The sequence below is a fragment of the Ovis aries genome, chromosome 9 (assembly GCF_016772045.2).
Source record: "Ovis aries strain OAR_USU_Benz2616 breed Rambouillet chromosome 9, ARS-UI_Ramb_v3.0, whole genome shotgun sequence".
Classification (NCBI taxonomy): domain Eukaryota; kingdom Metazoa; phylum Chordata; class Mammalia; order Artiodactyla; family Bovidae; genus Ovis; species Ovis aries.
This window is the reverse complement of record NC_056062.1, coordinates 14,489,701-14,513,001: the sequence shown is the minus strand read 5'-3', so window position 1 is coordinate 14,513,001 and position 23,301 is coordinate 14,489,701. Positions and strand designations below refer to the sequence as shown.

At 41.4% G+C, this 23,301-nt stretch overlaps 1 protein-coding gene and 1 non-coding gene across 5 annotated transcripts in view; both read right to left on the bottom strand.

The window, feature by feature from the left end:
- The window catches only part of GML (glycosylphosphatidylinositol anchored molecule like), a 37,673-nt gene that overhangs the window by 9,882 nt on the left and 4,490 nt on the right, over positions 1 to 23,301 (bottom strand). The window contains exon 1 of one of the 4 annotated variants that reach the window (XM_042253996.2): positions 21,616 to 21,709. The exons of 2 other annotated variants lie outside the window; for them this stretch is intronic. The gene's annotated coding sequence lies outside the window, so the exon portion shown is untranslated. Of the gene's footprint in view, positions 1 to 20,963; positions 21,098 to 21,615; positions 21,710 to 23,301 lie in introns of those variants that run through there. One more of the 4 variants, XM_042253995.2, reaches the window with a different exon arrangement.
- On the bottom strand, positions 13,329 to 13,400 carry TRNAC-ACA (transfer RNA cysteine (anticodon ACA)). Its single transcript has one exon. It is a non-coding gene; the product is annotated as a tRNA-Cys (tRNA).

Below are 23,301 nucleotides of genomic sequence, written 5' to 3'. Positions count from 1 at the left end.
AGCAGCTGCACCACCTCCACACCTGGCCCTCACAGGGGCAAACCCAAGCCCTCCAGGGCAGCCTCAGAAGCAAAGCCCAATGGACAACCCACATGCAGAGGTGGAAATAAAACCACAATTGAAACCCAGGGGCAGTGTGGCTAAGGAAGAAGACCCAAAACCTTCCTGCCAGCCTTACACGCTGCAGATTAAATCCACAGGATCAACTAGGCAGACTCTGTGTCTATGGCATATATAAAAGGACACTGAGAGCTCCCACAAAAGAAAATGCACTAGTTCTGATAGCTGTGGACACTGAAGACAAGAACACACAGGAATGGGACCAGACTAGAATATGAGATGCCCCCACAGCAGGTCCAGAGACCAGCACAGTGTTGGAGGGCATCCTAGGAAGGTGAGGTGGACTGTGACTCCCAGCGAGGGAAAGGACTCTGACAGCGGTGACTCAAGAAAAACATTTCTTCTTCTTTTTAAAAATAATTTATCTATTTTACAATATTGTATTGGTTTTACCATACATTGACCTGAATCTGCCATTGCTGTACATGTGTTCCCTATCCTGAACCCCCTCCCACCTCCCTCCCTATCCCATCCCTCTGGGTCATCCCAGTGCACCAGACCCGAGCACCCTGTATCATGCATCGAACCTGGACTGGAGATTGATTCCACATAGGATAATTTACATGTTTCAATGCCATTCTCTCATATCATCCCACCCTCACTCTCTCCCACACAGCCAAAAGACTGTTCAGTACATCTGTGTCTCTTTTGCTGTCTCGCATACAAGGTTATCATTACCATCTTTCTAAATTCCATATATATGCGTTAGTATACTCTATTGGTGTTTTTCTTTCTGGCTTTCTTCACTCTGTATAATAGGCTCCACTTTCATCCACCTCATTAGAACTGATTCCATTGCATTCTTTTTAATGGCTGAGTAATATTCCATTGTGTATATGTACCACAGCTTTCTTATCCATTCGTCTGACAGTGGACGTCTAGGTTGCTTCCATGTCCTGGCTATTGTAAACAGTGCTGCAATGAACATTGGGGTACACGTGTCTCTTTCAACTCTGGTTTCCTTGGTGTGTATGCCCCGCAGTGGGAATGCTGGGTCATATGGCAGTTCTATTTCCAGTTTTTTAAGGAATCTCCACACTGTTCTCTATAGTGGCTATACTAGTTTGCATTCCCACCAACAGTGTAAGAGGGTTCCCTTTTCTCCTCACCCTCTCCAGCATGTATTGTTTGTAGACTTTTTGACAGCAGCCATTCTGACCGGTGTGAGATGGTACCTCACTGTGGTTTTGATTTGCATTTCTCTGATAATGAGTGATGTTGAGCATATTTTCATGTGTTTGTTAGCCATCTGCATGTCTTCTTTACAGAAATGTCTGTTTAGTTCTTTGGCCCATTTTTTGATTGGGTCGTTTATTTTCCTGCTTGTATATTTTTGAGATTAATTCTTTGTCCGTTGCTTCATTTGCTATTATTTTCTCCCATTCTGAAGGCTGCCTTTCACCTTGCTTACAGCTTCCTTCGTTAAGCTTTTAAGTTTAATTAGGTCCCATTTGTTTATTTTTGCTTTTATTTCCAATATTCTGGGAGGGGGGTCACAGAGGATCCTGCTGTGGTTTATGTCGGAGAGTGTTTTGCTTATGTTTTCCTCTGGAGTTTAATAGTTTCTGGCCCTATGTTTAGATCTTTAATCCATTTTGAGTTCATTTTTTGTATGGTATTAGAAAGTGTTCTAGTTTCATTCTCTTACAAGTGGTCGACCAGTTTTCCCAGCACCACTTGTTAAAGAGATTGTCTTTTCTCTATTGTATATTCTTGCCTCCTTTGTCAAAGACAAGGTGTCCATAGGTGTGTGGATTTATCTCAGGGCTTTCTATTTTGTTCCATTGATCTATATTTCTGTCTTTGTGCCAGTACCATACTGTCTTGATGACTGTGGCTTTGCAGTAGAGACTGAAGTCAGGCAAGTTGATTCCTCCAGTTCAATTCTTCTTTCTCAAGATGCTTTAGCTATTTGAGGTGTTTTGTATTTCCATATAAATTGTGAAACTATTTGCTCTAGTTCTCTGAAAAATACCGTTGGTAATTTGACAGGGATTGCATTGACTCCATAGATTGCTTTGGGTAGTATACTCATTTTCACTATACTGATTCTTCTGATCCATGAACACGGTATACTTCTCCATTTGTCTGTGTCCTCTTTGCTTCTTTCACCAGGGTTTTATAGTTTTCTATATATAGGTCTTTTGTTTCTTTAGGTAGATATATTCTTAAGTATTTTATTTTTTTCACTGCAATGGTGAATGGAATTGTTTCCTTAATTTCTCTTTCTGTTTTCTCATTGTTAGTGTATAGAAATGCAAGGGATTTCTCTGTGTTGATTTTATATCCTGCAACTTTACTATATTCATTGATTAGCTCTAGTAATTTTCTGGTGGAGTCTTTAGGGTTTTCCTTTTAGAACTAACACCCAAAAAAGATGTCCTTTTCATTATAGGGGACTAGAATGCAAAAGTAGGAAGTCAAGAAACACCTGGAGTAACAGGCAAATTTGGCCTTGGAATGAGGAATGAAGCAGGGCAAAGACCAATAGAGTTTTGCCAAGAAAATGCACTGGTCATAGCAAACACCCTCTTCCAACAACACAAGAGAAGACTCTATACACGGACCTCACCAGATGGTCAACACCAAAGTCAGATTGATTATATTCTTTGCAGCCAAAGATGGAGAAGCTCTATACAGTCAACAAAAACAAGACCAGGAGCTGACTGTCGCTCAGATCATGAACTCCTTATACCAAACTCAGACTCAAATTGAAGAAAGTAGGGAAAACCACTAGACCATTCAGGTATGACCTAAATCAAATCCCTTATGATTATACAGTAGAAGTGAGAAATAGATTTAAGGGCCTAGATCTGATAGAGTGCCTGATGAATTATGGAATGAGGTTTGTGACATTGTACAGGAGACAGGGATCAAGACCATCCCCATGGAAAAGAAACGCAAAAAAGCAAAATGGCTGTCTGGGGAGGCCTTACAAATAGCTGTGAAAAGAAGAGAAGCGAAAAGAAAGGAGAAAAGGAAAGATATACCCATCTGAATGCACAATTCCAAAGAATAGCAAGAAGAGACAAGAAAGCCTTCTTCAGTGATCAATACAAAGAAATAGAGGAAAACAACAGAATGGGAAAGACTAGAGATCTCTTCAAGAAAATTAGAGATACCAAGGGAACATTTCATGCAAAGATGGGCTCGATAAAGGACAGAAATGGTATGGACCTAACAGAAGCAGGAGCTATTTAGAAGAGGTGGCAAGAATACACAGAAGTGTACAAAAAAGATCTTCATGACCCAGATAATCACGATGGTGTGATCACTCATCTAGAGCCAGACATCCTGGAATGTGAAGTCAAGTGGGCCTTAGAAAGCATCACTACGGATAAAGCTAGTGGAGGTGATGGAATTCCAGTGGACCTATTTCAAATCCTGAAAGATGATGCAGTGACAGTGCTGCACTCAATATGCCAGCAAATTTGGAAAACTCAGCAGTGGCCACAGGACTGGAAAAGGTCAGTTTTCATTCCAATCCCAAAGAAAGGCAATGCCAAAGAATGCTCAAACCAACACACAATTGCACTCATCTTACCCGCTAGTAAAGTAATGCTCAAAATTCTCCAAGCCAGTCTTCAGCAATACATGAACCGTGAACTTCCTGATGTTCAAGCTGGTTTTAGAAAAGGCAGAGGAACCAGAGATCAAATTGTCAACATCCGCTGGATCATGGAAAAGAAAGAGAGTTCCAGAAAAACATCTACTTCTGCTTTACTGACTATGCTAAAGCCTTTGACTGTGTGGATCACAATAAACTGTGGAAAATTCTGAGAGAGATGGGAATACCAGACCACCTGACCTGCCTCTTGAGAAATCTGTATGCAGGTCAGAAAGCAACAGTTAGACCTGGACATGGAACAACAGACTGGTTCCAAATAGGAAAAGGAGTACATTAAGGCTGTATATTGTCACCCTGCTTATTTAACTTCTATGCAGAGTACATCATGAGAAATGCTGGGCTGGAGGAAGCACAAGCTGGAATCAAGATTGCCGGGAGAAATATCAATAACCTCAGATATGCAGATGATACTACCCTTATGGAAGAAAGTGAAGAGGAACTAAAAAGCCTCTTGATGAGAGTGAAAGAGGAGAGTGAAAAAGTTGGCTTAAAGCTCAACATTCAGAAAATGAAGATCATGGCATCTGGTCCCATCACTTCATGGGAAATAGATGGGGAAACAGTGAAAACAGTGTCAGACTTTATTTTTTTGGGCTCCAAAATCACTGCAGACGGTGACTGCAGCCATGAAATTAAAAGACGCTTACTCCTTGGAAGGAAAGTTATGACCAACCTAGTTCAAAAGCAGAGACATTACTTTGCTGACTAAGGTCCGTCTAGTCAAGGCTATGGTTTTTCCAGTAGTCATGTATGGATGTGAGAGTTGGACTGTGAAGAAGGCTGAGTGCCGAAGAATGGATGCTTTTGAACTGTGGTGTTGGAAAAGACTCTTGAGAGTCCCTTGGACTGTAAGGAGATCCAACCAGTCCATTCTGAAGGAGATCAGCCATGGGATTTCTTTGGAAGGAATGATGCTGAAGCTGAAACTCTAGTACTTTGGCCACCTCAGGCAAAGAGTTGACTCATTGGAAAAGAGTTTGATGCTGGGAGGGATTGGGGGCAGGAGGAGAAGGGGACAACAGAGGATGAAATGGCTGGATGGCATCACTGACTCAATGGACATGAGTCTGAATGAAGTCCAGGAGTTGGTGATGGATAGGGAGGCCTGGTGTGCTGCAATTCATGGGGTCACAAAGAGTGGGACACAACCGAGTGACTGAACTGAACTGAACTTATGTAGAGGATCATGTCATCTGCAAACAGTGAGAGTTTTACTTCTTCTTTTCCAATCTGGATTAGGATAAATGCCCACCAAACCAAACCAAACCAAAGAGGAAGACATAGGGAATCTTCCTGATAAAGAATTCCAAATAATGATACTGAAAATGATCCAAAATCTTGAAAACAAATTGGAGTTACAGATAAATAGCCTAGAGACAAGGATCAAGAAGATGCAGGAAAGGTTTAACAAGGACCTGGAAGAAATAAAAGAGTCAATATATAATGAATAATGCAATAAATGAGATCAAAAACACCTGGAGGGAACCAACAGTAGAATAACAGAGGCAGAAGATAGGATTAGTGAGGTAGAAGATAGAATGGTAGAAAGAAATGAAACAGAGAGAAAAAAAGAATTAAAAGAAATGAGGACAACCTCAGAGACCCCTGGGACAATGTTACATGCCCCAACATTCGAATTACAGGAGTCCCAGAAGAAGAAGACAAAAAGAAAGGCCATGAGAAAATACTTGAGGAGATAATAGTTGAAAACTTCCCTAAAATGGGGAAAGAAATAGCCACCCAAGTCCAAGAAACCCAGAGAGTCCCAAACAGGAGAAATCCAAGGCAAAACACACAAGACACATATTAATCAAATTAACAAAGATCAAACACAAAGAACAAATATTAAAAGAAAGCAAGGGAAAAACAACAAACAACACACAAGGGGATTCCCAAAAGGATAACAGCTGATCTTTCAACAGAAACTCTTCAGGCCAGAAGGGAATGGCAGGACATACTTAAAGTGGCGAAAGAGAAAAACCTACAACCCAGATTACCGTACCCAGCAAGGATCTCATTCAAATACGAAGGAGAAATCAAAAGCTTTACAGACAAGCAAAAGTTGAGAGAATTCAGCACCACCAAACCAGCTCTTCAACAAATGCTAAAGGATCTTCTCTAGACAGGAAACACAGAAAGGGTGTATAAACTCAAACCCAAAACAACAAAGTAAATGGCAATGGGATCATACTTATCAATAATTACCTTAAATGTAAATGGGTTGAATGCCCCAACCAAAAGACAAAGACTTGCTGAATGGATACAAAAACAAGACCCCAATATATGTTGTCGACAAGAGACCCACGTCAAAACAAGGGACACGTACACACTGAAAGTGAAGGGCTGGGAAAAGATATTTCACACAAACAGAGACCAAAAGAAAGCAGGAATAGCAATACTCATACCAGATAAAATAGACTTTGGAATAAAGGCTGTGAAAAGAGACAAAGAAAGACACTACATAATGATCAAAGGATCAATCCAAGAAGAAGATAAAACAATTATAAATATATATGCACCCAACATAGGAGCACCGTAATATGTAAGGCAAATACTAACAAGTATGAAAGGGGAAATTAATAGTAACACAATAATAGTGGGAGACTTTAATACCCCACTCACACCTATGGATAGATCAACTAAACAGAGAATTAACAAGGAAACAAACTTTAAATGATACAGTGGACCAGTTAGACCTAATTGACATCTATAGGACATTTCACCCCAAAACAATGAATTTCACCTTTTTCTCAAGTGCACACAGAACCTTCTCCAGGATAAATCACATTCTGGGCCACAAATCTAGCCTTGGTAAATTCAATAAAATTGAAATCATTCCAAGCATCTTTTCTGACCACAGTGTAGTAAGATTAGATGTCAATTACAGAAGAAAAACTATTAAAAATTCCTCCAAATATGGAGGCTGAACAACACGCTGCTGAATAACCAACAAATCACAGAAGAAATCAAAAAGAAATAAAAATATGCATAGAAATGAATGAAAATGAAAACACAACAACCCAAAACCTAGGGGACACTGTAAAAGCAGTGCTAAGGGGAAGGTTCATGGCAATACAGGCATACCTCAAGAAACAAGAAAAAAGTCAAATAAATAAGCTAACTCTACACCTAAAGCAACTTGAAAAGGAAGAAATTATGAACCCCAGGGTTAGTAGAAGGAAAGAAATCTTTAAAATTAGGGCAGAAATAAATGCAAAAGAAACAAAAGAGACCACAGCAAAAATCAACAAAGCCAAAAGCTGGTTCTTTGAGAAGATAAATAAAATTGACAAACCATTAGCCAGACTCATCAAGAAACAAAGGGAAAAAAATCAAATCAACATTAGAAATGAAAATGGAGAGATCACAACAGACAGCACAGAAATACAAAGGATTATAAGAGACTATTAACAGCAGTTACATGCCAATAAAATGGACAACGTGGAAGACATAGACAAATTCTTAGAAAAGTACAACTTTCCAAAATTGAACCAGTAAGAAACAGAACATCTTAACAGATCCATCACAAGCACGGAAATTGAAACTGTAATCAGAAATCTTCCAACAAACAAAAGCCCAGGTCCAGGCGGCTTCACAGCTGAATTCTACCAGAAATTTAGAGAAGAACTAACACCTATCCTACTCAAACTCTTCCAGAAAACTGCAGAGGCAGGTAAACTTCCAAACTCATTCTATTAGGCCACCATCACCCTAATGCCAAAAGCCGACAAAGATGCCACAAAAAAAGAAAACTACAGGCCAATATCACCAACGAACACAGCTGCAAAAATCCTTAACAAAATTTTAGCAAACAGAATTAAACAACATATTAAAAAGATCATATATCATGACCAAGTGGCCTTTATCCCAGGAATGCAAGGATTCTTCAATATCCACAAATCAATGTAATATACCACATTAACAAATTGAAAGATAAAACCATATGATTATCTCAACAGATGCAGAGAAAGCCTTGGACAAAATTCAGCATCCATTTATGATAAAAAAAAACCCTCCAGAAAGCAGGAATAGAAGGAACATACCTCAACATAATAAAAGCTACATATGACAAACCCTCAGCAAACATTATCCTCAATGGTGAAAAATTGAAGGCATTTCCCCTAAAGTCAGGAACAAAACAAAGGTGCCCACTCTCACCACTACTATTCAACATAGTTTGGAAGTTTGGGCCACAGCAATCAGAGCAGAAAAAGAAGTAATGGAAAAACATTTATTATTCTTACGTTTTGACTTCTTCTGTAGATTCTTTTGGATTTTTCTTCTCTTGTTTTGCTCCTGCCCCCACCCCAATCCATTGTAGTTGTCGATTTTGTTGGCACTATGAAATCTGATTAACCTGTTGAGATAAGCTTTGTTTTCCTCACTCACTTTTTTTTTTAATAGTTGTTATAAACCTCTGCCTCTACATTGGGCTTTTGCAGTTCTAGGATGTTTTCCTTTTTTTTTCTTTTCTCAATTTTTAATTTTTTAAGGTTATTATTATTTTTTCTTCATTTATTCTTTTGCTTTTCCTACTATTCTTTTCCCCTCAAAGTCCCCTTTAACGTATATAAATCTTCCTCTATTTAACTTTGCACATCTATTCTTTCTTTCCTCTCAACATATTTGATAGCTTTCTTTTCATTGCTTTATTTTCCAATTGGCACCTTGCTTTAGTTTTGCTGTCCAGTTTGTGCTTTAGTTAAGTCTTCTCATAGATATAATTTTTGGTTTCCTTTGTTCAATGGGTCAATCTATTGTACTTTATATTTGTTGGACAGTTTTGATTTTGTTTATGGGTGTATATGGGGAAACAGTGGAAACAGTGTCACACTTTATTGGGGGGGGGGCTCCAAAATCACTGCAGATGGTGATTGCAGCCACGAAATTAAAAGACACTTACTCCCTGGAAGAAAAGTTATGACCAACCTAGACAGCATATTCAAAAGCAGAGACATTACTTTGCCAACAAAGGTCCATCTAGTCAAGGCTATAGTTTTTCCAGTGGTCATGTATGGATGTGAAAGTTGGACTGTGAAGAAAGGTGAGCGCCGAAGAATTGATGCTTTTGAACTGTGGTGTTGGAGATGACTCTTGAGAGTCCCTTGGACTGCAACGAGTTCCAACTAGTCCATTCTAAAGGAGATCAGGCCTGGGTGTTCTTTGGAAGGACTGATGCTAAAGCTCAAACTCCAATACTTTGGCCACCTTGTGCGAAGAGCTGACTCATTGGAAAAGACTCTGATGCTGGGAGGGATTGGAGGCAGGAGGAAAAGGGGATGACAGAGGATGAGGTGGCTGGATGGCATCACCAACTTGATGGATGGTGAACTCCAGGAGTTGGTGATGGACAGGGAGGCCTGGTGTGTTGCAGTTCATGGGGTCTCAAAGAGTCAGACACGACTGAGTGACTGAACTGAACTGAACTGATGGGTGTATATGAATACGTGAATATTCAGTCACACTTTTTATTGTTATAAACCTCACCTCTACGATGGGCTTTTGCAGTTCTATGGAGATTTCCTTTATTTTTTTTTTCTTTTTTGTTCTTCTTCGATTTTTTCCTTTCCTCTTTTTTCAATTTTCATTTTTTGAAACATATCACATATTTTCTACATGTATTCCTTTCTTTCCCTTTCTTACTATTCTGTTCCCCTTGCAGTTAACCTTTAATGTATGTAAATCTTCATTTACCTCTACTTAATGTTGCATATCTATTCTTTTTCTTTCTTTCCTTTCCTCTCAACTATCTGTGAGTTGTGTTTTCACTGCTTTATTCTCCACTTGGCACCTTGCTTTAGTTTTGTTTTCCAGTTCATGCTTTAGTTAGTTTTGTTCTTAACTGGTAAATATAATTTTTTATTTCCTTTGTTTGCCAGGTCAATCTACTTTACTTTTTTTTGTTGGACTATTCTGATTTGCTCATGGATGTATATGTGTACATTCCATTATTTTAATCCTTATTTGCCTGATTTTGTTAACTGCCAAACCCCATTTGTCTGGGGATCATCTTTGGTTTCTTGTTTTGGGATATTCGTTTTAATCTCACTGAATGCCATAACAAACCACTTGTGGAATCTTGTTCCTGACCAGAGATCAAGCCTTGAGCCTTTGGAGTGGAAGCACTAACCCCAAGACCCTAGAACTAACCAGAGAACTAACCGTAGGGAGTATCAAATGGTGAGAGGTCACAAACAGGAAACCACTTGAATAAAAGACCCAGCATCACCCGACCACCAGTAGCACTCTGTACAAGACGTCTCATCTAAACAACAAACAAAACAAAAATACAAACCCAATCATCAGCAGACAGGATTACCACCTCACTCAGCCTTGCTCATCAGAGGAAAAACAAACAAACAAAAACTCAGCATAAATCGCACCCATAGAAAAGCTTACACAAAACACTGGACCAACCTTAGGAAGGCAGAAACCAAAAGGAAGAAAGAATTCAACCTTGAAGCCTGGGAAAAGGAGACCTCAAACACAATAAATTTTAAAAAATAATGAAAAGGCAGAGAAATACTACACATATGAAAGAACAAGCTAGAAACACGTAAGTCCAAATAAATGAAGAAGAAATAGACAAACTACCTGAAAAAGAATACCAAATAATGATAGTACATACGATCAAAAACCTTGAAGACACAATGAAGAAAATGCAAGATTCAATCAACAAAGACCTAGAAGAATTAAAGAATAAACATACAGAGACAAACAACACAATTACTGAAATTAAAAATACTCTAGAAGGAATCAATAGCAGAATATCTGAAGCAGAAGAATGAATCAGTGAGCTGGAAGATAAAATGGTGGAAATAACTTCTGAAGAGCAGGATAAAGTAAAAAGAATGAAAACCACTGAGGACAGTCTCAGAGACCTCTGGGACAATATCGAACTCACCAACATTTGAATAAGGGTCCCAGAAGAAGAAGAGAAAAAGAAAGGGCAAGAGAAAATTTTTGAAGAGATTATACTTGAAAATTTTCCCACCGAGGAAAACGAAATAGTCAAGTCCAAGAGGCACAGAGTCCCATACAGGATAAACCCAAGGAGAAACACACCAAGACACATACTAATCAAACTAACAAAGACTAAACACAAAGAAAGAGTATTAAATGCAGCAAGGGAGAAGGAACAAGTAACATGCAAAGGAAACCCCATATGCTTAACAGCTGATCGTTCAGCAGAAACTCGGCAGGCCAGAAGGGAACGGCAGGATATATTTCAAGTACTGAAAGGAAAAAAATCTACCACCAGGATTACTGAACCGGCAAGGATTTAATTTGTTAACAGAATTCAGTACCACCAAACCAGCTTTACAACAAGCGTTAAAGGGACTTCTATAGCCAAGAAATGTAAGAGAGGAAAAAAGATCTACAAAGTCCCAAACAATTAAGAAAATGGCAACAGGAACATATATATCAATAATTACTTCAAATGTAAATGGATTAAATGCTCCAACCAAAAGATACAGACTGGCTGAATGGGTACAAAAACAAAACCCATATATATGCCATCTACAAGAAACCCACTTCAGACCTAAAGACAAGGATGGAAAACTATATTCCATGCAAATGGGAAGCAAAAGGAAGCTGGAGTAGCAATCCTCATATCAGACAAAACAGACCCTTAAATTAAAGAGGATTGTAAGAGATAAGGAAGGACACTACATAATGATCAAGGGCTCAATCCAAGAGGAAGACATAACAATTGTAAATATCAATGCATGCAACATAGGAGCACGATACATAAGACAAACACTAACAGACATAAAAGGAGAAACTGACAGTAACACAAGAATAGTAGGAGACTTTAACACCCCACTCTCACCAATGGACAGATCATCAAAACAGAAAATTAATAAGGAAACACAAGTCTTAAATGATACACTAGATGAGATGGATCTCCTTGATATCTTCAGGACATTCCATCCAAATGCAGAAGAATATACCTTCTTCTCAAGGACACATGGAACATTCTCCAGGATAGACCACACCTTGGGTCACAAATGAAACTTCAGTAAATTTAAGAAAACTGAAATTGTATCAAGCATCTTCTCTGACCACGATGCTTGAGACTAGATATCAATTGCAAGAAGAAAAAAAAAACTATAAGAAACACAAACACTCGTAGACGAACAACACGTTTCTAAATAACCAACAGGTTACTGAAGAAACCAAAAGGGAAATCAAAAACTTTCTGGAAACAAATGACAATGAAAACACAACTCAAAACCTATGGGACGCACCCAAAGCAGTTCTAAGAGGAAAGTTTATAGCAACACAGTCCTCCCTCAAGAAAGAAGACGACCCTCGAGTAGACAACCTAACTGTACACCTACAACTACTGGGAAAAGAAGACCAGAGCAACCCCGAGAATTAGTAGAAGGAAAGAAATCATAAAGATCTGGGCAGAAATAAATGAAAACAAAATGAAAGGAACAAAAGTAAAGATTAACAAAACTGAAAGCTGGTTCTTTGAGAAGATAAACAGAATCGAGAAACCTTTAGCCAGACTCAACAAGAAAGAAAAAGAGGAGAATCAAATTAACAAAGTTAGAAATGAAAGAGCAGAGGTTACAACAGACAATGCAGAAATACAAAGGCTTATAAGAGACTATTGTGAACAACTAGATGGCAATAAAATGGACAACCTGGAAGGAATGGGCAGATTCTTAGAAAACTTTAATCTTCCAAGACTGAACCAAGAAGAAACAGAAATTATGAACAACCCAGAAACAAGCATTGAAACTGAAGCTCTGATCAAATATCTCCCAAAAAACAAAAGCCCAGGGCCAGATGCCTTCACAGAAGAATTTATCAAACATTTAGAGAAGAGCTAATGCCTATCCTTTTAAAACAATTTCAAAAAATTGCAGAGGAAGGAACACTTCCAAACTCATTCTAGGAGACCACCGTCACCCTGATACCTAAACCAGATAAAGATAAGACAAAAGAAGAAAACTACCAGCCAATATCACTGACGAACATAGATGCAAAAATCCTCAACAAAATTTTAGCAAACAGAATTCAGCAACACATCAAAAGCTCATACACCGTGATCAAGTTGGGTTTATTCCAGGGATGCAAAGACCCTTCAATATATGCAAATCAATCAATGTGATACACCATATTAACAAACTGAAGGGCAAAGATCATATGATCATCTTAAGGGACTCAGAAAAAGTCTTTGACAAAATTCAGCACCCATTTATGACTAAAACTCTTCAAACAATGGCACAGAAGGAACCTACCTCAACATAGTAAAGGCCATATATGATAAGCCTACAGCAAACATTAGTCTCAATGGTGAAAAAATGAAAGCATTTCCCCTAAGATGAGGAACAAGACAAGGGTGTCCACTTTCACCACTATTATTCAACATAGTTTTGGAAGTCCTAGCTACAGCAATCAGAGAAGGAAAAAAAAATGAGAGGAATCCAGATAGGAAAGAAAAAGTAAAGCTCTCACTGTCTGCAGATGACATAATAGACTGCAGCCTACCAGGCTCCTCAGGCCATGGGATTTTCCAGGCAAGAATACTGGAGTGCATTGCCATTTCCTTCTCCAGGGGATTTTTCCTACCCAGGGATCGAACCTGGATCTCCCGCATTGTAGGCAGATGCTTTACCGTCTGAGCTACCAGGAAAGCCCTAATACTATACACAGAAAACCCTAAAGATAGTATCAGAAAATTATTACAGCTAATCAGTGAATTTAGCAAAGTTGCAGGATACAAAATCAATACACAGAAATCACTTGCATTTTTATATATTAGCAATAAAAAATCAGAAAGAGAAATTAAGGGATCAATCCCATTCACCACTGCAACAAAAAGAATTAAGTATCTGGGAATAAACTTACCTAAGGAGACAAAAAACTCTATCGAAAATTACAAGACACTGATGAAAGAAATCATACATGACATAAACAGATGGAGAGATATTCCATGTTCCTGGGGAGGAAGAATCAATATTGTGAAAATGACTGTACTACTAAATACAAACTGCACATTCACTGTGATCCCCACCAAATTACCAATGGTACTTTTTCACAGAACTGGAACAACAAATGTCACAATTCATATGGAAACACAAAAGACCCCGAGTTGCCAAAGCAGTCTTGAGAAAGAAGAATGGACCTGGAGGAATCAACCTTCTTGACTTCAGCTTATACTACAAAGCCAGTCATCGAGACAGTATGGTACTGGCACAAAAATTGAAATACAGACCAATGGAACAAGATAGAAAGCACAGAAATAAACCCATGCACCTATGGGTACCTTATTTTTTGACAAAGTAGGCAAGAATATAGAATGGGGACAAAACAGCCTCTTCAATAAATGGTGCTGGGAAAACTGGACAGCTACATGTAAAGAATGAAATTAGCACACCTCCTAACACCATATATAAAGATAAACTCAGAATGGATTAAAGACCTAAATGTAAGACCAGAAACTATAAAACTCTTAGAGGAAAACACAGGCACAACACTGGATGACATAAATCAAAGCAAGATCCTCTATGACCCACCTCCTAGAGTAACAGAAATAAAAACAAAAGTAACCAAGTGGGACCTCATTAAACTTAAAACCTTTTGCACAGCAAAGGAAACTGTAAGCAAGGTGAAAAGACAACCCTCAGAATGGAAAGAAAATAACAGCAAATGAAACAACTGAAAAAGGATTAATTTCCAAAAAATACAAGCAGCCCATACAACTCAATACCAGAAAAACAAACAACCCAATCAAAAAGTGAGAAAAAGAACTAAACAGACATTTCTCCAAAGAAGACATACAGATGGCTAACAAACACATGAAAAGATGCTCAACATCGCTCACTGTTAGAGACATGCAAAGCAAAACTACACTGAGAAATCACCTCACACCACTCAGAATGGCCATCATCAAAGAGTCTACAAACAATAAATGCTGGAGAGGGTGTGGAGGAAAGGGAACACTCTTGCACTGTTGGTGAGAATGTAAATTGATACAGCCACTATGAAAGACAGTATGGAGATTCCTTAAAAAACTAGGAATGAAGCCACTATATGACCCAGCAATGCCACTCCTTCCTCAGGAGTGAACCCTGAGGAAACCAAAATTGAAACAGACACATGTATCCCACTGTTCACTGCAGCACTATTGACAATAGCTAGAACATGGAAGCAACCTAGATGTCCATCGACAGATGACTGGATAGAGAAGTTGTGGTACATATACACAATGGAATATTATCCAGCCATTAAAAGAACACATTTGAATCAGTTCTGATGAGGTGGATGAACTTAGAATCTATTATACAGATTGAAGTGAGTCAGAAAGAGAAAGATAAGGATCATACCCTAACACATATACACGGAATCTAGAAAAATGGTACTGAAGAACTTTTTACAGGGCAGCAACCGAGAAACAGACATAGAGAATAGACTTATGGACATCGGGAGAGAAGAGGGTGAGATGTATGGAAAGAGTAACATGGAAACTTACATTACCATATGTAAAATCGACAGCCAACGGGAATTTGCTCTATGGCTCGGGAAACTCAAACAGGAGCTCTGTATCAACCTAGAGGAGTAGGATGGGGAGGGAGATGGGAGAGAGTTTCAAAAGGGAAGGGATATATGTAAACCAACGGCTGATTCATGTTGAGGTTTGACAGAAAACAGCAAAATTCTGTAAAGCTATTATCCTTTAATTAAAAAAAAAAAAGCTAAAAAAAAAAAAAAGACAATGACACACCAGGGCTTTCCTGGTGGCTTACGGAATAAACGGTCCACCTGCCTATGCAGGAGACACCAGTTCAATCCCAGGTCCAGGAAGATCCCACATGCCGCAGAACAGCTAAGCCTGTGTGTGCCACAGTTACTGAGCCTGTGATCGAGCGACCAGGAGCGGCAACTACTGAACTCCTCCAGACCAAGGGCCCAAGTTCTGTAAGAACAGATGCCAGTGTAATGACAAGCCCGTGTACCACGACTAGAGAGCAGCCTCCCTTGATGCAACTAGAGAAACGTCTGCACAGGAACTAAGACTCCGTACAGTCAAAAAATAATAATAATATAACAATGAGAAAAATGAGAATGAACATCCTAGGAATAAACATATCTAAAGAGACAAAAGAGCTCTGCTTTGAAAACTCTAAGACCCTGATGGAAGAAATCAAAGATGACGCAAACAGAGGGAAAGATATGACCATGTTCTTGCTTTGGAGAAATCAATACTGTCAAATTGTCTCTCATACCCAGAACCATCTACATATTCAACACAATTCCTAGAAAATTACTAATGGTATTTCTCAGAGAACTAGAACAAAAAATATTTGAAATCTGCATGGAAATATAAAAGTTCTGGAACAGCCAAATTAATCTTCGGAAAGAATAGTGGAGCTGGAGGAATCACACTCCCAGACTTACCACACTCCCAGACTGTAGCCATACTTCAAAGCTACAGTCCTTAGAAAGAGTAAGGTACTGGCAGAAAAAGAGAAATACAGATCAGTGGGAAAGGATACAAATCCCGAAATAAAGCCATGCACTTATGATAAATTAATGTACAGCGAAAGAGGCAAGAATATAAAATGGAGAAAAGACAGTCTCTTGACTAAACGGTGGTGGGCAAACGGGACCGTTACATGTAAAAGAATGGAGTTAGAACATTTCCTCATACCATATACGAACACAAATTCAAAATGTATTCATGACCTAAATTTAAGACCGGACATTATAAAACTTCCAGAAGAAAACACAGGCAGGACACTTTTGACATCAATCACAGCGATACCTTGTGGATCTGTCCACTGGAGTAATGGAAATAAAGGCAAAATTAAACAAACCAGGCCAAATTAAACTTAAAAGCTTTTGCGCGGCAACTGAAGCCATAAACAAAATGAAAAGGCAATCTAGAGAATGGGAGAAAACATTTGCAACTAATGAGACAGACAATGGGTGAATCTCCAAAATGTACAAACAGAATCAACATCACAATATAGGTATTAAAAAATGAAAAATGGCTTGAAGACCCACAATGGTATTTATCAAAAAATAATAAAGGTGGCCAAAAGACACGTGAAAGATGTTCAATATCACTAATTATTAGAAACTCTAGTGAAGAAATATCACGTCACACTCGTCAGAAGGGCCATCATACAAAAATCTACAAATAATACATGCTGGGGAGGGTGTGGAGAAAATGGCAGCCTCCTACACTGTTGATAGGAATGTAAGTTGGTGCAGCCACTCGGGAGAACAGAATGGAATTTCCTTAAAACAGTGAATATCACAGCTGCATATCATCCTGCGATCCCCCTGCTGGGCATAGATCTGGGTTTTGGAAGTCAAAGAGACACATGTACCCTGATGCTGCTGCTGCACTATTTACAATAGCTAAGACATGGAAGCAGCCTGAATGGCCATTGACAAAGGAAGAGGTGAAAAAGATGATGCAACATTACTCAGCCCTCAAAAGAGCTAAATAATGCCATCCTCAGCAGTAGAGATGGATGGAACTAGAGATGATCATGAGGCTTCCTCGGTGGCTCAGAGGACAAGAACCCACCTGCCAACGCAGCAGATGTGTGTTTGATTCCTGAGTCAGGACGATCCCCCGGAGAAGGAAATCACAACCCACTTCAGTATTCTTGCCTGGGAAATTCCATGAACAGAGGAGCCTGGTGGGCCACAGTCCACGGGACTGCAAAGAGTCGCACGTTCCAGAGCGACTGAGCACACACCCAGCTTGCTTACAGGCTTCTGGCAGTCTTCCCAGGTCACTAAGGAAGGTCACTTCCTGACAAGCACAGGAACCTCAGGATGGTCTGGGACCCTCGAGAAAGGACAAATTCACCCAAACCTTAGGTATTGCAGACAATGTCTGATGGCAAATATCTGAACTGGTTCCTCAGCCTCGAGCGAGCTTTAGAAGTCCAATCAGTCACTCCTCATGAAAAGTTCCATCAAACAGTGTTTTAAACTTCACATGGTCAATCTCTATTCTTGTTGCACTCATTGGAATGATCAAGCCAAGATGATTGCAACTAGACTAACTGGCAAACGCAGTCTCACTACGGTTGTCTCCAATAGAAATGGGGGTAACCAAGGAGAGAAAAAATTATGTTTTGGTAATACTGCTGAATGAATATCAGGTTCTACTTCTGCTGTCTACCTTTTAGGTTATGTTTCTGGACTATGCAGTCTGAGTGAACTCCAGGAGTTGGTGATGGACAGGGAGGCCTGGCTTGCTGCGATTCATGGGGTCACAAAGAGTCAGACATGACTGAGCGACTGAATTGAACTGAACTGAAACCTTGAAATTTTTCTAGTCCTGTTCCCTCAAAATTTGGCTACATCCTTCCAAACTAAAATTTCCCGTTTTCCTCCCACCCTCTTGACTTATGGTCATTAAGAACTAAAGCTGCCCTTTTTTGAAAGCCATGCAATACAGGTGGACAACTCTGTCTAAACGTTTCAGCAATTACCACAGCAGCTCATGTATAGACAGTCATGGTGCCTGTTGCCATGTGGGCCACTCAGGACCATCACTCAAGACCTTCAAACTGCAAACCAGGAAAATCTGTCAATTTGCCACCACCTGCACTCCAGGTAAACACTTCAAATCTGATATGAGAGCTCTGCTATACTGGCCACCCTCAACACTCAGAAACTGGTTTACCACTGGCTCCCTTCATTCACCATTAATTCCTTTTGTTTCCGTGGCAATGCCTCATTAAATACCAAGCTTCTCCCACAGTCTAGGGCTAACTTAGAACATCAGCTACATCACTGCATCCTAGAATGAGACACAATTACTTACCTGACCTCTGTTCAAGACTAAGAGTGTAATTCAATGAAAAATGGGGAGACCTACCACCTGAGCTTTAACGTGTGAACATTCCAGGTTAAGGTGAAGAAGACACTAAGAGGGCTCAAGGCAGGCCTCGACAAAATACACCAACTCTGCACAGTGATTACTTTGGTTTAATATGACTTAAGAAACACCCAGTACAAGAGGACCCGCTCTGAGCCCACTTTGTTCCCCTGAAAGGAAGAGGCAAAACTCCCAGGGGAAGGTATTCCACCTATGTGAGGAGGATTGGAGAGCATTCTTACGGTCGAAGACAAGGAGATACTGAGACTGAACGGGGGCATAAACAAACTTTGTTACTTCCTCATTAATGTGGTGTTACAAGGAAAAATCCGTCTTTCTTATAAATTCTTCTCAATTAATTAATTCGTTATCTAAAAGGTTACATAAACAGCTTCCTGTGATTGCTTCTTAGGTCCTATAGCTGTGGGGCCTCCATACATTCAAAATTAAATTGGTTTTCCTTCTGTTAATAGGGCTGACATCAACTTGATTAGACCAGGCAAAGGAACCTAGAAGGCATTACAACCTCCAGAACGAGAAAGAAATGAACATCCTGACAGAAACACAAAATATCTGAAAATGAAAACTCACTGAATGGGACAAACAGATAAGCAGATGCGACAAAACAGAGCAACAGGAAATGTGAAGAAAGGTTTACCCAAAATATCCAAACTGATACCCAGAGAAACGAAAACAAAGGAATGAACAGAAGTGCCAAAGGGGGACTCATAGGTCAGAGTCCCACACCTAGTATCCACGTAACCAGAGTCCTAGAATGAGAGGACAAAGAGAGCGAGCCAATCTCTGAAGAAATAATGCCAGACACGACAACTTCCCAAGATGACTTGGACCATCAGCCCACAACCCAAAAAGTTCAGTGTGGCAGGTCAACAGGAAATCTCACACAAGGAAGATCACTCTTAGACGGACCACAGCCGAACAATGGAAAACGATTCTTAGTCAGGGACGATCTGAATGTGAGCCAGAGGAAACACAGGCAGTACCTCCCGGAAGCAGCCACGTCTGGTCTTTCCACAATCCTCAGGGACAATCGCTTCCAAATGCTGTAGAGTGAAGACACCATGCACCAGGACCTCTACTCTAATGAAGGGAAATGATACTTCAAAAATGAAGGTGAAATGAATATGCTTCAACACAAGAAGAGTTCCCCTGTCTACTCACCAGCAGGTCCCACTACAAGACATGTTAACTGCACATCCCAGTTAGAAATAAAGCACATGAAACCAGAGCCCAAAGCAGAGGGTGTAATAGAACCGAGACGTGGAAACGGCCCCATTCGCAGCAGTCAGTGTGAACTTGAAGGCAAAAAGGATAACAGAAAAAGAGACCATAAAAGATGAATGAGGATGGTGATTTCATGTCCATAAGGGACCGTGAACCTCAATCAGAGTACCATTCTTAACCACAGGGATATTAAGCAAGATAGGAGTCACCTCCCATGTCTGCAAATTAAGAACACAGTTCCAAAATAATAATGCGCTCCCTACTTCCCACCGCCTTCATTCCCCGTAGAAAACACAACCTATTTTGGGCACCACGATAATAAAACTATTACAAAACAAAACCAGACCTAAACAGCCTCAAGACCTGGCAGGAAAAGTAGGGAGACAAGCATACATCAGAAATGCTGCACACCCGGGGTCCCATATGCCACCTCAAAACCCAAGAAAGTGACAGCCAATCCAACCCGAAACGAAGGACCTGAAAGCAAAATGAGCCGAGAATGGAAAGGGGAGAGAGTGCTATGTGTCGGGTGGAGGTTCCTGTACCCAGCGCCGAGGCTGCTAGATGGACTGGGGCACCCCATGGGCGCGCGGTGCCTTGGGGTTCTGTGGTGTGCGTGGCGCCAGCAGGGTCCCGCAACCTTGTTCTAGGGCCCAGGGCCAAAGCCCAGAATCTGCCCACACTGAGCTCAGGCCGACTCCGGGCCTCTAGCACAGCCCCCACCTCCCGTTCGTTGCCCAACCTTCCAGAAGCATCAACACTCTCCGTGTCCAGCCCAGAGCTCCAGAGACCTATCTCCCCCACAAACCCCTGACTCCACTCTCCACCCGTCGTCTTGTTCTGTGCTACAACCGCCGTGTGCTGCTACAAACGTCTCCACGCTCCATGTCCTTCCCAGGCCTCCCCAACGTTCCCCGGGGGGATCCCATGTGCCGGCAGACCTTCTGGAACCTTCAGTCCCCGTGCTCTGTGAAGACCTTCCAGAATCTTCCCTGATACTCGAGTCCTGCCAAGAACCGTGGAACTTCCCCGCCCCCGTGTCCCAGCCACACCGTGGAATTTCCTTTCCACTGCCTCCCGACCCCACCCTCGTCTTGTCCAAACCTTCTGGCACCTTCCCGGACCCGACCTCCAGGGGGTTCCACAGGCTATAGCTAGTGCAACCGCCGCGGGTGTGTGAGGACAGGTCGCTCAGGCTCGGTGCCCACACTCCACCGGGAAGCACTGAGGGGCGTCTCCCATCAGGCTTTGCGCGGCTTCCGGAAGGTTTCGCCCCGCTCGGAGCGCCCCCAGGGGCAGTCTCGTCAGAGCGCCTGGCGGAGGTCGATGCCTGAAAGTGTTAGAGGACACGGAGCGGGGAGATGGTTCCAGAAGGTCTGGGCAGGAGCAGAGGTGGCGGGGCAGACTCATGCCGTGACATACCCCAGCTTCACAAGTCTCCCATGACTGACAGTACTAGCGTTCCTTCTCTGTTACAATGAAACTGAGGGAGAATCATTACTCAGGAGAGAACCAGCAAATCCCCGAACTCTTAGTAACTAGTCCTAAACCAATTACACAGAAGAGAGGCCCCAGCGGAAACTGGGTAACAGTAAGGTCTAAAGGATTGTGAGGTTATCACAAGTTAAAAGTGCAGGGAAAGGAGTGGAAAAGGTGCTTAGTGAAAATATATCATATCACAGACGTCTAGTAAAAGAACAGGGTGAAAATTTTCCCAGCCTCTATTCAGGAAGTTAGGTAAGAATAGATTACCTACCCAAAGAAATGACGAAGGAAATACAAAGAAGAGAGGAGAAATGAACAGGAGGTAAACCCACAAAGCCGAAGTTGGTTATCTGGAGGGATTCAAAGTATTGGCAGAATAGAAGATATCACAAAGAAGAAAAGTAAAATCTCATTCTCAATATCGGAAACGCAAAGGGAAGCATAAATCCTCCGTCACTGCCCTTACAAAGAAAATGAGTGGCTGCTATGAGTAGCCTTCCTGTGATAAACGTCACATTCCTGATGAAATGGACTAAAACCTGAAAAACACTGGGAAGCAAAGCTGACTCACAATGAGGGTGTAGGCTGAAATAATCAGATCCTTTTTGAAAAACTAGCTACCAGATCTTCTGTTGAAGTTAAATGCTTGAAAAATAGAAGGATAAGCCAGCGGATGAATGCTAATTCCCAATAGAGTACGGATTAATCTACAGATTCATTGATATTTCATTCTGAGTTTCAGGAGTGTGTGTGTGTTTGTGTGTGAATCGGTGTGTGTGTGTGTTTATCAATGATGTACAGGCGGGAGGGGGAGGCTCGGGGGGGGGGGGGGGACCGAAGCGCAGGGCAGGCGTCTCCTCCTTGAAAAAGGGAATGGTGACACCAGCATGCACCTCCCGGGAAAGCTGCCAGGGGAGGGTGAGACAACTCGTGACCCAAAACACAGGATCCCACAAGCACAGGGAGGGCTCCAGCTGTGTGCCTGCTGGGACCCTGAGAGAGTGGGGAGCCCACGACCTCGGCCCTGTCATAGACTTTCCCACCCCTAGAGCTCATGTTCCTGGAGGAAAGAAGGATGTGGGCCTTGAGCACACACTCCGTGCGGAGTGGGGGTGGAGGGGGGCGGGGAGTGCTTGGGATCTCTCACTACTCTGACTGAGAATGGGCTTGCAGGCCACCCCCCCACTCCCTGCCAGTGACCCTGTCTTCTGGGTTCTCTGCCACTCAGCTGGATCAGCCAGGCCAGACAGACAGGGCTTCGGCCGCATTACTGCCCTGCCTGCCAGTGTGCCAATGGAGTCTCTGAAGTGCCCCCCGCGGGACTGCAAGCCCCCATTGGAAGAGATCCTTGTTGGCTCCTCAGAGTGCAGGTGGCAACCAAGCAGGGTAGGCGCGGTGGTCCCCAGGGTGCGGAGTGTAGCCAAAGCTTGCTGACTAGATCCAGCCTTTGTCTGCCACTGGTCCAGGGCCTCAGATTCCGTGTGCTCACTGCACAGTCCATCCTCAGTCTCTGGCCGGTAACTGAAGCCCTGCTTCAAGCTGCTGCAGGTCAAGGCCACCTGAGATCACCACTACAAGGCACACCTGACTCCGCTCCCCATTAGAAATAAAACACATGACAGGTACAGCCCAATGTTGCAGAGGTAATAGAATTGAGAGGTGGAAATGGCTCTGTTCTTATCAGCTCGTGTGAACTTCAAGGTGAAAAAATGCGTGAGAGCTAAAAGGATGGAGATTTTGCATTCAGAAGGGATTTTTGAAACTCAGAGTACCTTTCCTAACTGTATTAAGCAAGAAAAGAATCATTTCTGTTCTTTGCAAATTAAGAACACAGTTCCAGATATCAATAATCTCCCTACTTCCCAGTCTCATCATTCCCAGTAGAAAATAGAAGATATTTGGGAAACGTGATGAGAGAAGTATTACAGAACAAAACCAGACCTGGCAGGATAAGAAG